Consider the following 14,033-nt stretch of genomic DNA (forward strand, 5'->3'; position numbering starts at 1 on the left):
CCGGGACCCACTCCGACTGGGGCCCGCGCCTAGGGGGAGGGCCTGGAGGCGGCAGCGGGGAGGGAGTGTTGAGGGTAGCAGGGTGGGGTTTGGCGTCCTTCCCCGGAATGAGCCGCGGCACAATCTGTCGCTGGGTTTGTTTGCCGAGCTGCCTCCGGAGCGCAGTGGGGCTGGCTCCCGGGGAGCGAAATATCACAAGATGCGGAGACAGACGCTGAGGGGCGGGTGGGCGGCGGGCTGACTCAGGTGTGCTGTCATCGGTTCCCCGGGCTCGCGCTCTTCGAGAGGGGTGGGAGGGGACCCCGGGCCCCCAACGCAGGCGGAACCCCGAAGCTGGGAGGGAGCCCCGCTCCCGGGACGAGCTGCGGGGAAAGGGATGCCCCGTCCAGGAAGTCGCAGCCCCTCTGCGCAGCCCCGCCCCTTATACAGGTGTCACGGTTTCCCACGATTATCTGCTGACTCACCCCCTCCACCCCCAACTAGACTGCCAGCTTTTTGAGGGCAGGGAACTCGTGTCATCCATGGTCGTGTTTCCAACAGGTATCCACTGAAGACTTTTGGGTGGCTGGCTGGTGGGTGGGTGGGTGGGTGGCCGGCTGGTTTCATTTTACAGTAGGTGCCACAATGCATTCGGTGTTCTCTGTAGAGAACGCTGACCCTTCTTTCCTCCCCCACCCACATTTGCTGTCCCCACCCGACCCATCTCCAGTTAGGTTTGGGGGGAGGGGGGATGATTTGGAAACTTCAGTTCAGAGACCAGAGTTTTCCAGGTGACCCTAAGCAATATGCTCCCCTTCCTTGTGCCTCAGTTACCTCATCTGTACGGTGAGGCTACCCGGTCATTCACGAGGCTGCATTAAGTCTCCAGGCACTCCAGGTATGAGAGAGTGCTTGGGAAAATTGAAAAGTGAGTTTGAAAATTCAATTGAAAAATTGAAAATTGAAAAAAGTGAGTGTGTGTGTGTGTGTCTGTGTGCGTGTGTGTAGGGGTGGTAGGTAGCTGATGTCTTTACTATTTTGGCACTAACTCTGGTGGCAATGGTTGTCCCAGTGGAATCAGACACACCATGCCTGAACACGAGTTGGGCTTCTGCAGTTAGACGTTTTGAGATCTGAGGAGTAAGCTGATGGCAAAGGGTAATCGAGAACTCGGCCTCTGGCTGGAGTCCTGGACTCTGTGCTGGAGGCTTGGCCGGGCTTTGGGGTGCTGGGTCTTCAGGCCTGGGCTGCAGAGCTGGCCCGCCCTCTGGTGGCTCTAGGTGGATCTGCGGCCCCACGGGAAGCCAAAATCTCTGGAGATGGGCTCAGCGTCGGATATTCCCTGAGAAGGAGGAGGACCCCCCCTGCCCCCACCCGCATTGTCTGGAGAACAGTGGGCTTTGGAAAGGAGACCAGGTAGAAGGAGGGGGATATTGGCACAGAATGAGTCTGGACTTCCTCTATGAATTCCCACTTACTAACAGCGCAGCTACTCTCAATATGTCACCCAAGAAACCTCTTCCCTCTGGGCAGACCCACCGAGTGAGCCCACAGAACCTCGCTGGCTCTTCCCTCCACCTCTTTGGCACCTTCACTGTGTAGAACGCTTGGCGGTTAGTGTAGGAGGTGCGGTGGCTCAGTGGAGGAGAGCACAGGCTTTATGGGTTATGTCCTGGCTCTGCGACTCTAGCTGGGTGGGGGGGTGTCCTTGGGGAAGTCACTTGCCTTTTCAAATCCCAGTTTTTCCATCCAGAAGATGGGAGGGTCTGGGCGTGGTGGCTCGCGTTGGTGATCCCAGCACTCTGGGAGGCTGAGGCGGGAGGATTGCTTAAGACTAGGAGTTCGAGACCAGCCCTGGGGACTTAGCGAGACCCCTGCCTCAAAATTAACCAGTCAATCAATCAATCAAAAAAGAAATTGGGGGGTGGTGTCACTGGTTTCCAGCACAAGTTTGAGGCCAGCCCTAGTGACTTAGCAGGACCTTGTCTCAAAATAAATAAATGAATGAATAGATAAATAAATAAAGATGAGAGGGAGGAGGGTGATACTAGTTCCCAGCTCATAGCGGTGTTTGAGGATTAAAAGCATGAAAGAAGCTAACAGAGCAGCTGATCCTGTGTTCGATAAATGCTAATAATATTATTTTCACTTTTAGCTTAATGACAACCTGGAGAAATAGTCATTGCAGTCTAGAGGCAGAAAGAAAAATGATGACCTGACCTGCTGTCTTTTTTTTTTTTTTTTTTTTTTTTTTGAGACAGTGTATCCTTCCGTCTCTGTCGCCCAGGCTGAAGTGCAGTGGCACAAACCTGGCTCCCTGCAACCTCTGCCTCCCAGGCTCAAGCAATCCTCCCACCTCAGTCTCCTGAGTAGCTGGGACTATAGTCAGACACCACCATGCCTGGCTCATTTTTGTAGTTTCTGTAGAGATGGGGGTCTCGCTGTGTTTCCCAGGCTGGTCTTGAATTCCTGGACTCAAGCAATCTACCCGCCTCGTCCTCCCAAAGTGTTGGGATTGCAGGTGTGAGCCACTGTGCCCAGCTGACCTGTGGTCTAATAAGGGGTGAGTGGCAGAGCCAGGTCTGGGGGTCCGTCCTTCGATATGACTTCCTGCCCACCTGTACTACCCTTTGGATGACCTTCCCAGCTCCACCCTACCTGGCACTTGCCAGGGCTGCCCACTGTGATAAAAGGAATCTTGGCCCGAATTAAAAGTTCTGAGTTCCAGCCTGCCTCTGGACAGCTATGTAACTGGGACGGATCTCTCCTCTCTGGACTTCAGGCTCCCATCATTGAAGGGAATATCTTGGACTCTATGTTGTTGAGAGTCCTGCAAAGCTACATCTTTGTATCATCCTGGTGTCTCTGTGACTCTCAAACTGGAAGCTACCAAAAATGGAGCCTCTCAGCTAGATTCCATGCTGTCTCCACTTTCCCAACTCCGGGCATGTGATGTGGGCCCTGGGGGAAAATCAGGTTTTCTGGAGATTCTTTCAGACCCCACCCTGGGCTCCTCAGCTCTCCCACTGGCCACCAGTCAATGCTTGCTGCGCTGGGAGTTGGAGGGACTGGGCTGCACGTGTCACTCAGAACCCTTCCACAGCGAGTTCCATGCCCTGTTCTGCCTGGCCTGAGGGGAACAGGACTCCTTTCCAGGCCCTTTGTAAAACAGGGAAGAAAACCTAGATTAGTATAAAGGGCAAGGTTGTCAGAACGTGTTTTTCTCTTTCCCTGTCTCATTTTTAGGGCCCCTGTCCATGTATTTTATTTATTTGTTTTTTTATTTACAGATGGAGTCTTGCTCTGTCACCCAGGCTGGAATACAGTGGGGAGATCTTGGCTCACTGCAACCTCTGCCTCCTGGGGTTGAGCAATTCTCCTGTCTCAGCCTCCCAAGTAGCTGGGACTACAAGTGCCTGCCACCGCACCTGGCTAATTTTTGCATTTTTAGTAGAGATGGGGTTTCTTCATGTTGGCCAGGCTGGTCTTGAACTCCTGACCTTTTGATCCACCCACCTTGGCCTCCCAAAGTGCTGGGATTACAGGTGTGAGCCACCACGCCTGGCCTATTATTTATAATATAATGGGTATACATTAAGCGCTTGCTTCATGTCATGAACTTATGTGTGCTAGCTGATGTAGAATAACTCTATGGGGGAGAGTCTATTAATATCCCCTTCTTACAGATGGAGGAACAGGCTCAGAGAGATAGTGCTGCTCTTAGATCTGGGCAAAAAGTGTCCTTCCCTGAGCCCTGTGTTTTAGAGGGCTCTGCTCTGGCCCTCTTCTAGCCAGTGTCCCTCCATGGGGCAAGAAGTCCCTAAGACCAAGTGATGTGCCTCCTAGAGGCTGCATCTCCCTTCTAGACCTCATTTTGGGTATCCAGGACCCTGGAATTTCAAAAAGCCCAAGTCGACTTCCAGGGCCTTTGTGAGCTTCTTCTCTGAACTGCCTTTCTGCCAGTGCATGAACCCATGGCCAAAGGGTGGCCAAGGGGCAGACGTTTGGAGAGGGTGTGGTTGGGCCTTAGACATGTGGGTGGGATATTCATGTGCTTGGATGTGAGGGTCCTTGTTGTCTGAGATGGAGCTGTGGTTGGGAAGAGAAGGGGAGCTGGGTGTGTGTGTGTGTATATATATATATATATATATATATATATTTTTTTTTTTTTTTTTTTTTTTTTTTTGAGACAGAGTTTTGCTCTTGTGCCCAGGCTGGAGTGCAATGGCACTATCTCGGCTCACTGCAACCTCTGCTTCCTGGCTTCAAGCAATTCTCCTGCTTCAGCCTCCCGAGTAGCTGGGGCTACAGTTACGTGCCACCACACCTGGCTAATTTTTGTATTTTTAGTAGAGATGGGGTTTCACCACGTTGGCCAGACTAGTCTTGAACTCCTGACCTTGTGACCCACCTGCTGCCTCAGCCTCCCAAAGTGCTGGGATTACAAGTGTGAGCTACCGTGCCTGGCTGCTAGCTGTATTTCTATATAGAACTTCAAGGAGTTGGATTATTCTAAATTTGAACCTAGATTTCCAAGGTCAGGTTCCTTTGCAAAATGCAAGAGTGATGCTTGCAGTTGGGAGGCTAGGGATGCCTTGTGGGCAGGGGTTGCCTGGCCTGGACTAGTAGGGTAGTGCCTCCCAGGCTGTGGTACCAGTGCCATCTTTGTGCTCCAGCCCTGAATCTGCAAGTGTTAGGGGCTGCTGGGTGGAGAGGTCACATAACTTCATCAAAGGTTATGTCAAAAGTTGACTTAAAAGCTGCAAAGCCAGGCTATGAACTCAGGTCTGTGTGACTTTTCTTCTTTAATGAAGCTCCATACTAGTCTTAACCAGAAGTCAGAATTTTGGCTCCCTGGAGTTCTCTTGGTCAGAAAGTTGAGTCCCACTGTGTTTCTTAGAGCTACCTTCCAGTGAGGATATGCAGAGAGTAAACAAATACTTGGAAAATAGTTCAACCTGTTCGTGATCAAAGAGATGGAAATGAAAGCCGTGTGAGGATAGCATTTCTTATTAAATTAGCAGAATTTTATAAACACCATCACCCAGCGATGGCAAGGTTGGACGACGTCTGTGTTCTTACGTCTCTGGAAGCAGAGTGCAAAACTCTGGAAAACAATCTAGTAAAATATAACAAGAGCCTTGAAAATATTATTACCTTTTGACTGACGAATCTTACTTCTGGGATTTGATCTTAAGAATATAATGCAATAGACAAAAAAAGCTTCAGCATGACCCTGGCATTACCCTCCTCCATTTCCCCAGACAGTGAAATAGTTAAGAAAACCATGGTTGATATAGTCAATGCAATATTGTGCAGCCACAAAATGACAATTACGAAGAATATACAGAAACATGGAAACTGTTGATAACCTCATATTCGTTGATAAAAGGAGGGATACAAACATTTGCATGAACACCGTGATAGCCACAATGCAAAGTAAGTATTCATGTTGACAAAGTCTGGAGAATATAAAAATGAAAATTATTGAAGGTTGGGAGAATGATGGGTGGTTTTCCTTGTAGTTGAAGAATGTTGTTCATGTTGAAAAGTTATTTTCACAACGGAGTGAATTCTGTAAAGATAAATCTTTACTCTTTAATCTTATAGAATAAGGTCAAGATGCTTAGCCTGTGCTCACTCTGATTACAATGATCACGTTTATTAGCTACACTTACTACATTCCAAAGAGTGAAGTGAGCAAATTGAACAGGTGATTTATTACTATTATTATTTTTTTCTTTTCTTTTTTTTTTTTTGAGACAGAGTTTTGCTCTTGTTGCCCAGGCTGGAGTGCAATGGTGCCATCTCAGCTCACTGCAACCTCCACCTCCTGGGTTCAAGCGATTCTCCTGCCTCAGCCTCACAAGTAGCTGGAATTATAGGCATGCACCACCATGTGCAGCTAATTTTGTATTTTTAGTAGAGTCTGGGTTTGGTCAGGATGGTCTTGAACTCCCGACCTCAGGTGATCCACCTACCTTGGCCTCCCAAAGTGCTGGGATTACAGGCATGAGCTACTGAGCCCGGCCCTTTTTTTTTTTTTTTTCTTTATGAGACAGGGTCTCACTATGCTGCGGAGGCTGGTCTCAAACTCCTGGGCTCAAGCAATCCCACTACCTCAACCTCCTGAGTAGCTGGGATTACAGACTCATGCTACCATGCACAATAAAATCTTGTGATTTTACAGAGAGCTTGTTTGAGATTCTGGCAGGGGAGAACAGGTACTCACATACCCTTGACTGAAGAATGGTCCTCCTTTATCGGGAAAGGTCTTCCTCTTTGACCAGGTGTGCAGTTCTGGGAGGAACGCACATGGAACGGTGAGGGAGAAAGGGGACACCTGCTCAGCCCACCTGATCAGCTGAATCAACTCTGGAGATCGGTGGGGTGATGGATGTCACAGCCAGATCGTCCTCACGTTTTGTGATTTTATTGAATCTTCACAACAACCCCATGAGATAAAAACTAATGTCTTCAATGTACAGATTAGAAATCTGAGATTCAGTGAGGTTAGCCCTCCTGCCTAACTTTATGCAGCAAAAACCCTGGATTTCAGCCCCAGGCTGTGTAATTACAGAATTTGAGCTGAATTCCAGAATTGGCATTGTATGTTGATGTTTAAAGAACTTCAGTTATTAATGTATCACCATCATGATTTTGGGGATAGCTGTGGCTCACACATGTACCGTGACTTAATTTTAAAATTTAAATCAACTCACTTTACATTTAAATGCCTACTTTAGCATTTTTTTAAAAGCAAGAATCCCCTTGGAATCATTCATTAAATGTGTTGGTTATTTTTCAGTGCACAATAAAATGAAAACATTAACAGTATAAAGAAATCATACAAGATTGTGTTGTACACCCCTCTTTGGGAAAAATGGAACTACCTTATGCTCCAGCCCCATTCTGGTCTTATCAGCCCCTTCCTGGTCCATCTCCCAGAACTTCCCCAGCCTCACTCCGCTGAGCAAGCTCAGACCACCCTATACCTCTACCCAGTCTCAGCACTTCCCCAGGTCTTGCCTGAGCCAAATCCAGTTCAAAAACCATTAGTAGACAAAGAGGACACCTATTCAGAAGCCTGCCCACTACAACAATGAATTTCCATTTATTAAGCTCCTACCGTGTACCAGGCATTATTCCAGAAGCTTCATACACATTATCTCTATTGACTTTTTATAATGACCTTTGAAGTGGGTGTGATTTTTTACTTCTTTTTTTTTTTTTTTTTTTTTTTTGAGGCAGAGTCTCACTCTGTTGCTAGGTGCCAGGCTGGAGTGCAGTGGTGCAATCTCGGCTCACTGCAACCTCCACCTCCCGATTCAAGCGATTCTCCTGCCTCAGCCTCCTGAGTAGCTGGGACTCCAGGTGCCCACCACCATGCTCAGCTAATTTTTGTATTTTTAGTAGAGATAGGGTTTCACCATGTTGGCCAGGATGGTCTCAATCTCTTGACCTCATGATCCACCCGCCTCAGCCTCCCAAAGTGCTGGGATTACAGGTGTGAGCCACCGTGCCTAGCCCGATTTTTTACTTATTATATATTAGGAAAGTGAGGTGCACAGGGGTAAGGCATTTGCTTATCACATGGTGGATAAGTAACAGCCAGGGTTCAAGGCTAGTACTGTTGACCCACAAAGTCCTTTATCTTACTACTCTCCTTTTAAGTTTTTTATTTTTATTTATTTAATTTTTTTTTTAGAGACAGGGTCTTGCTCTGTTGCCCAGGCTGGAGTGCAATGGTGCAGTAGTAGCTCACTGCAGCCTCAAACTCCTGGGCTCAATCCTCCTCCCTCAGCCTCCCAAGTAGCTGAGACTATAAACATGCATCACTACATCTGGCTAATTCATTTTTTATTTTTATTTTTTGTGGAGACAGAGTGTCACTATGTTGCCCAGGCTGATCTTCAACTCCTGGCCTCAAGCTATCCTCCCACCTTGGCCTCCCAAAGTGCTGGGATTACAGGGGTGAGCCACCATGCCCAGCCCTCTCTTTATTGATACATTATATTTGTACATATTCATGGGATATATGTGATATTTTCTTATGCGCATAGAATGTGTAATTTTGACAGGGTATTTAGGATATCTATCACCTCAAGCATTTATCATTTCTCACATCCAAATACTAACCAGGCTCAACCCTGATTAGCTTCCAAGCACAAACAAGATCTGGCACATTCAGGCTGGTATGGCTGCAGACAAGCAGTTATTGTTTCTATGTGCTGGGAACATTTCAAGTCCTCTCTTCTAGCTAATTCGAAATATACAATACATTGTTGTGAACTATACTCACCCTACTCTGCTATCGAACATTAGAACTTATTACTTCTATCTGATTGTACCTTTGCACCCACTAACCAACCTCTCTTTATCCCCCAACCCTAGCCTTATTAATGATGAGGGTTATATAACAGGCCAACAGCTTCCTCTATTATGTGCTTCAAAGTGGGCCTATAAATTTTTTGCCTCTCCAGGGTGTGAGGAAAAAAGGCACTCTCATTTATTACAGGTGGGGGTGTTCAATGGTATGACCACTTTGGAAGACAATTTGACAAATAGCTATTAAATGGAAAATGCATATCCTCTTTGACCCAGAAATTCTCATTTTAGGAATTTATCCTACAGTTATTCTTGAAATGTGCAAAAAGACATTTGTAGATAGATGGATAGTCAATGCAACCTTGTTTGTAAGTAGCATATGCTGCGGAACATGTAACCTAAATATTATCAGTAGGAGATTGGTTACATAAATTTTAGAACACCCACCTGCAGCCATCAAAAAGAATAAAGAAGGTTTATATTTATATTTTTATTTTTTTGAGACAGAGTCTCACTTTGTCTCCCATCCTGGAGTGCGGTGGCTTGATCTTGGCTCACTGCAACCTCTGCCTCCCAGGTTCAAGCGATTCTCCTGCCTCAGCCTCCTGAGTAGCTGGGATTACAGGCATCTGCCACCGCACCTGGCTAATTTTTGTATTTTTAGTAGAGATGGGGTTTCACCATGATGGTCAGGCTGCTTTTGAACTCCTGACCTCAAGTGATCCACCCACCTTGGCCTCCCAAAGTGCTAGGATTATAGGCATGAGGCACCGCATCAGGCCAGGTCTATATGTTGTTATATTGAGCAATACCAAAGACACTAAGTTAACAAAATAAGGTACGGAACAATTTAGTAATATGCTACTATTGATGTCAAAAGCCTGTGGGATGAAATAGAGTTACAATAATTGTACACATATGCTGATGCATGCATTGATATCTCTAGAAGAACGTGGAGAACATGGGTAACAACAGCTGCCCAGACTCATGTATTGGAAGGACTCTGGTTGAGAGGGGAGAGCTGGGAACTGGTCTTGCCACAGGGTTTGCCTAGCCATCAGACTGCCCTCGAGACTCAGGCTAATTTGAGGGATGTGGGAATATGTGTAACAGACGTCATGGAGAATCTAACTTCAGCCAGTATCACTTCCACCCACATGCCCACACCAGCCCCCCAGGCACTGCTCCTGATGGATGAGATCTGGTTGTTTAAAAGGGTGTGTTGGCCAGACGCAGTGTCTCATGCCTGTAATCCCAGCACTTTGGGATGCCGAGGCGGGTGGATCACGAGGTCAGGTGTTAAAGCCAGCCTGACCAATATAGTAAAACCCTATCTCTACTAAAAATACAAAAATTTTCTGGGCATGGTGGTGCACCTGTAGTCCCAGCTACTTGGGAGGCTGAGGCAGGAGAATCGCTTGAACCCGGGAGGTGAAGGTTGCAGTGAGCCAAGATCACACTACTGCACTCCAACCTGGGAGACAGAGCAAGACTCTGTCTCAAAAAAAAAAAAAAAAAAAAAAAGTTTGTGGCATCTCCCTCTACCAACTCTCTTTTGCTTCACCTTCTACCATGAGTAAAACGTCCTGAGGCCTCCCAGAAGCTAAGCAGATGCTGACACCATGCTTTCTGTATAGCCTGCAGAACCATAAGCCTCAGGCTAATTTGAGAGGTTTGGGAATATGAGTAACAGAGATCACGGAGAATCCCAACTTCTCCTCCCAGTATTGCCTCCCACCAACATGACCACACCAGCTCCACTAGGCACTTCCCCTGATGGATGGGAGGCTTATTTTCTTCATTATTTTTATTTTTAATTTTGAGAAGGAGTCTTGCTCTGTTGTCCAGGCTTGAGTGCAATGGCGCGATCTCGGTTTACTGCAACCTCCGTCTCCCAGGTTCAAGCAATTCTCCTGCCTCAGCCTCCTGAGTAGCTGGGATTACAGGTGCATGCCACCACGCCGGGCTCTATTTGTATTTTTAAGTAGAGACGAGGTTTCGCCATGTTGGCCAGTCTGGTCTCCTGACCTCAGGTGATCTGCCCACTTCAGCCACCCAAAGTCCTGGGATTACAGGCGTGAGCCATTGTGCCCAGCTAGGAGGCTTATTTTCTTTATAAATTATCCACTCTCGGGTATTTCCCTATAGCGATGCAGGAACAGCCTAATACATCCAAGCTCAGCATCAGTAGACCCAGGTGTGAGAGGTTGAGATGTCAAGGTCTGAGTGCCGCTTCCACACACCTTCAGGACCTACGGACTCCCTCTGTTTGTGTCTTTTCAGTAGAAGATGTTATCTTCTCCTTTCTCTGAGTCGTAGTTGGTGATAGTTTCAGAGATAGTTTTTCAGTCGAGACATTTCAGTGGCTTCACTGAGCCCGAGTTCCCTCACCTCTCCAGGACTTTATTTCCTTGTTTCTAGAACAGGGATAACACATACTCCATAAGGTGGTTGTGAGTGTAAGGGAGCTGGTACCGGGTGGTGCATAAGGACAGGATAGCGCAATGATGAGACCGCTCAAAAAGCTAAAAGTTGGCCTGAGAGGGTGACACCTATCAAATCAGCACGCAGTGGGAGTAGAAGGAAAGCCCCTCATCAGTTAGAATGTTTGGAGGGTGCAAGTTATAGAAAACCCAGCCCTAGTCGGGCATGGAGGCTCACACCTGTAATCCCAGCACTTTGGAAGGCCGAGGCGGGCGGATCGCCTGAGGTCGGGAGTTGGAGACCAGCCTGACCAACATGGAGAAAGCCTGTCTTTACTAAAAATACAAAATTAGCCAGGTGTAGCAGTGAATGCTTGTAATCCCAGCTACTCGGGAGGCTGAGGCAGGGGAATCATGGAGGTTGCGGTGAGCCACGATTGCACCATTGCACTCCAACCTGGGGAACAAGAGTGAAACTCAGTCTCAGAAAGAAAAGGAAAAAGAAAACCCAGCCCTAACTGGCTTAAATGGCAAGAAGATTTATTATATTACCTATCTCAGGCAGCAGCAAGCCCAGAGGTAGGGGACTCCAGGTTGGTTGATCCAGTGGCTTAATGATGTCATCAAGGACTCAGGTTCTTTCTGTCTTGGCACCTCCGTCTGCAGGGCCAGCTTCATTCTAAGCCAGATTGTTCCTGTCCTGATAACAAGTTGGCTGCTGGGTCAGCCAGCGCTGCATGCCTCCCTGTTCATCCTCAGAAGCAGAAAGTGGCCCTTCCCCAGTTATGGAATGACTTTCCTTTCTGTTTGGAATTGCTTAGGTCAAAACTCACCTGAAGCCAATGATTGTCATCAGGAAGGTAATATACATGGATTGTCTTAAGTCAGGGTTCCTGAGCCAGTCTTGGCCAAGGAGTATGATACTGTCATGATTGTCTTGGACTCATCAGAGCAGCTCTGCAGATGAGATCAAAACCCCAAGCCACATTCTTCCGAACAGTTGGGGAGTGGGAAAGAGATGCTTTGGGAGATGTCAAACACAGTGTCTATCTCAGATTCCTAGGTCCAGGTCACAGCATCTTGGTTGGATATCAAATGTAGAAAAAGAAAGACAATCCATTCATTTATCTACCTATTCATCTAGTTTTTGATTATTATTATTATTATTTTTTGAGACAGAGTCTCGCTCTGTCACCCAGACTGGAGTGCAGTGGTGTGATCATGGCTCATGATCAGCCTCAAGCTTCTGGGCTCAAGTGACCCTTCCATGCGCAAGTGATCCTCCTACCTCAGCCTCCCAGGTAGCTGGAACTCCAGGTGCATGCCACCATGTTCAGCTAATTTTCGCATTTTTTGTAGAGACGGAGTTTCGTCGTATTGCCCAGGCTGGTCTCGAACTCCTGAGCTCAAGCAGTATGCCCACCTTTGCCTTCCAAAATGCTGGGATTATAGGCATGAGCCACGGCTCCTGGCTCATCTGTTTAATAATTTATGAAACAACTACTGGGTGCTGAGCATGGGGCCAGGGGCTGGCGATCTAGCAGAGACCAGGCAGATCTCTGCCAAATCCTTGCTTTCTTCCAGGTTTTGCTCATAATTCCCCTTTTCAGTGAGGCCTCCCTGACCTCCATACTCCATTCCTCCACCTGATCAGCTCTGCTTTTTCTTTCTTTCCCATAGCACTCACTACCTCCTAACATACTACGTAAATTATTTATTTACTAGGTTTACTGTTTATTGTCTGTCTTCTGCTACTAGAATGTAAACTCATGAGAATAGGGATTTTTGCCTTTTTACTGACTGTTGTGTCTGCAGCCCCTGGCTTAGTCCCTGGCACACAAGAGTCACTCCATCCACCACTGTTGAATAAGTGACTAAAGGTACCTGCCCTCATATTGTTATGAGGGGGTGTGCATATTGTTAAAGAAAAATCTGTGGTCAGTCACGGTGGTTCATGCCAGTAATCCCAGCACTTTGGGAGGCTAAAGCGGGAGGATCACCTGAGGTCGGGAGTTTGAGACCAGCCTGACCAACATGGAGAAACTCCATCTCTACTAAAAATACAAAATTAGCCAGGTGTGGTGGTGCACATCTGTAATCCCAGCTACTCGGGAGGCTGAGTTGGGAGAATTGCTTGAACCTGGGAGGTGAAGGCACATGCCTGTAATCCCAGCTACTTAGGAGGCTGGGGCAGGAGAATCGCTTGAACCTGGGAGGCAGAGGTTACGGTGAGCTGAGTCTTGCCATTGCACTCCAGCCTCGGCAACAAGTGCAAAACTCAGTCTCAAAAAAAAAAAAAAAAAAAAAAAAAAAAAAAATTCAAGGAGAAATCAGAGGCAGAAAAAACTGAGGCACAATAAAATTTTGGAAAGTTTAAATAAGAAGCAATCCATGAATGGGGGTAGTTTCAGAGAGAGTTTTTTGGTCATGACATATTTCAGTGGCTTCACTGAGCCCAAGTTCCCTCACCTCTCTAAGACTTTATTTCTTTATTTCTAGAACAGGGATAACACATACTTTACCAGGTGGCTGTTAGAATAAAGGAGCTGGCAGGGGGCGATGTGTGAGGACAGGATAGAACAGTGGTGAGACCGCTTAGATGACAAAGTGTCGGGGACAAGTATTTACGAGGGAAATGTGGGAGCATGATAAAGAAATTATTTGGGCTGGGCACGACGACTCACAACTAATAACGAAACTTTGGAAGGCCAAGGTGGGAGGATCACTTGAACCCAGGAGGACGAGGCTGCAGTGAGCCGTGATCTTGCCACTGCACTCCAGCCTGGTCAGCAGAGTGAGATCCTGGCTCAAAACATTATTTGATTAGTTAGTTACATAGTCACCTTATTTGGTCTATTCCATTTGAAAGTTCCTAGTTCGATAATTTTAAGTTTGTTGGCTGTTTCTGATTGGTTAAGCTTAAGTTTTATTGTCCTTTAATGCAGTTGTGTGCCCCATAATGACGTTTTGGTCAAGGAGAGACCACATATACAGTGGTGGTCCCATAAGATGATAATGGAGCTGAAGCATTCCTGCTGTCTATGGCGTAGCGGTCCTGATATTGCAGCACAATGTATTGCTTATGTTTTGTGGCAATGCTGGTGTAAACACACTTACTGCACTGCCAGACATGTAAAAGAATAGCACAGGTCGGGCACCGTGGCTCACGCCTGTAATCCCAGCACTTTGGGAGGCTGAGGTGCGCATATCACGAGGTTAAGGGATCGAGACCATCCTGGCCAACATAGTGAAACCTTGTCTCTACTAAAAATACAAAAATTAGCTGGGCATGGTGGTGTGCAC

The sequence above is a fragment of the Aotus nancymaae genome, unplaced genomic scaffold (assembly GCF_030222135.1).
Source record: "Aotus nancymaae isolate 86718 unplaced genomic scaffold, 86718_ANA_hifiasm-v0.15.2.pri h1tg000059l, whole genome shotgun sequence".
Lineage (NCBI taxonomy): Eukaryota > Metazoa > Chordata > Mammalia > Primates > Aotidae > Aotus > Aotus nancymaae.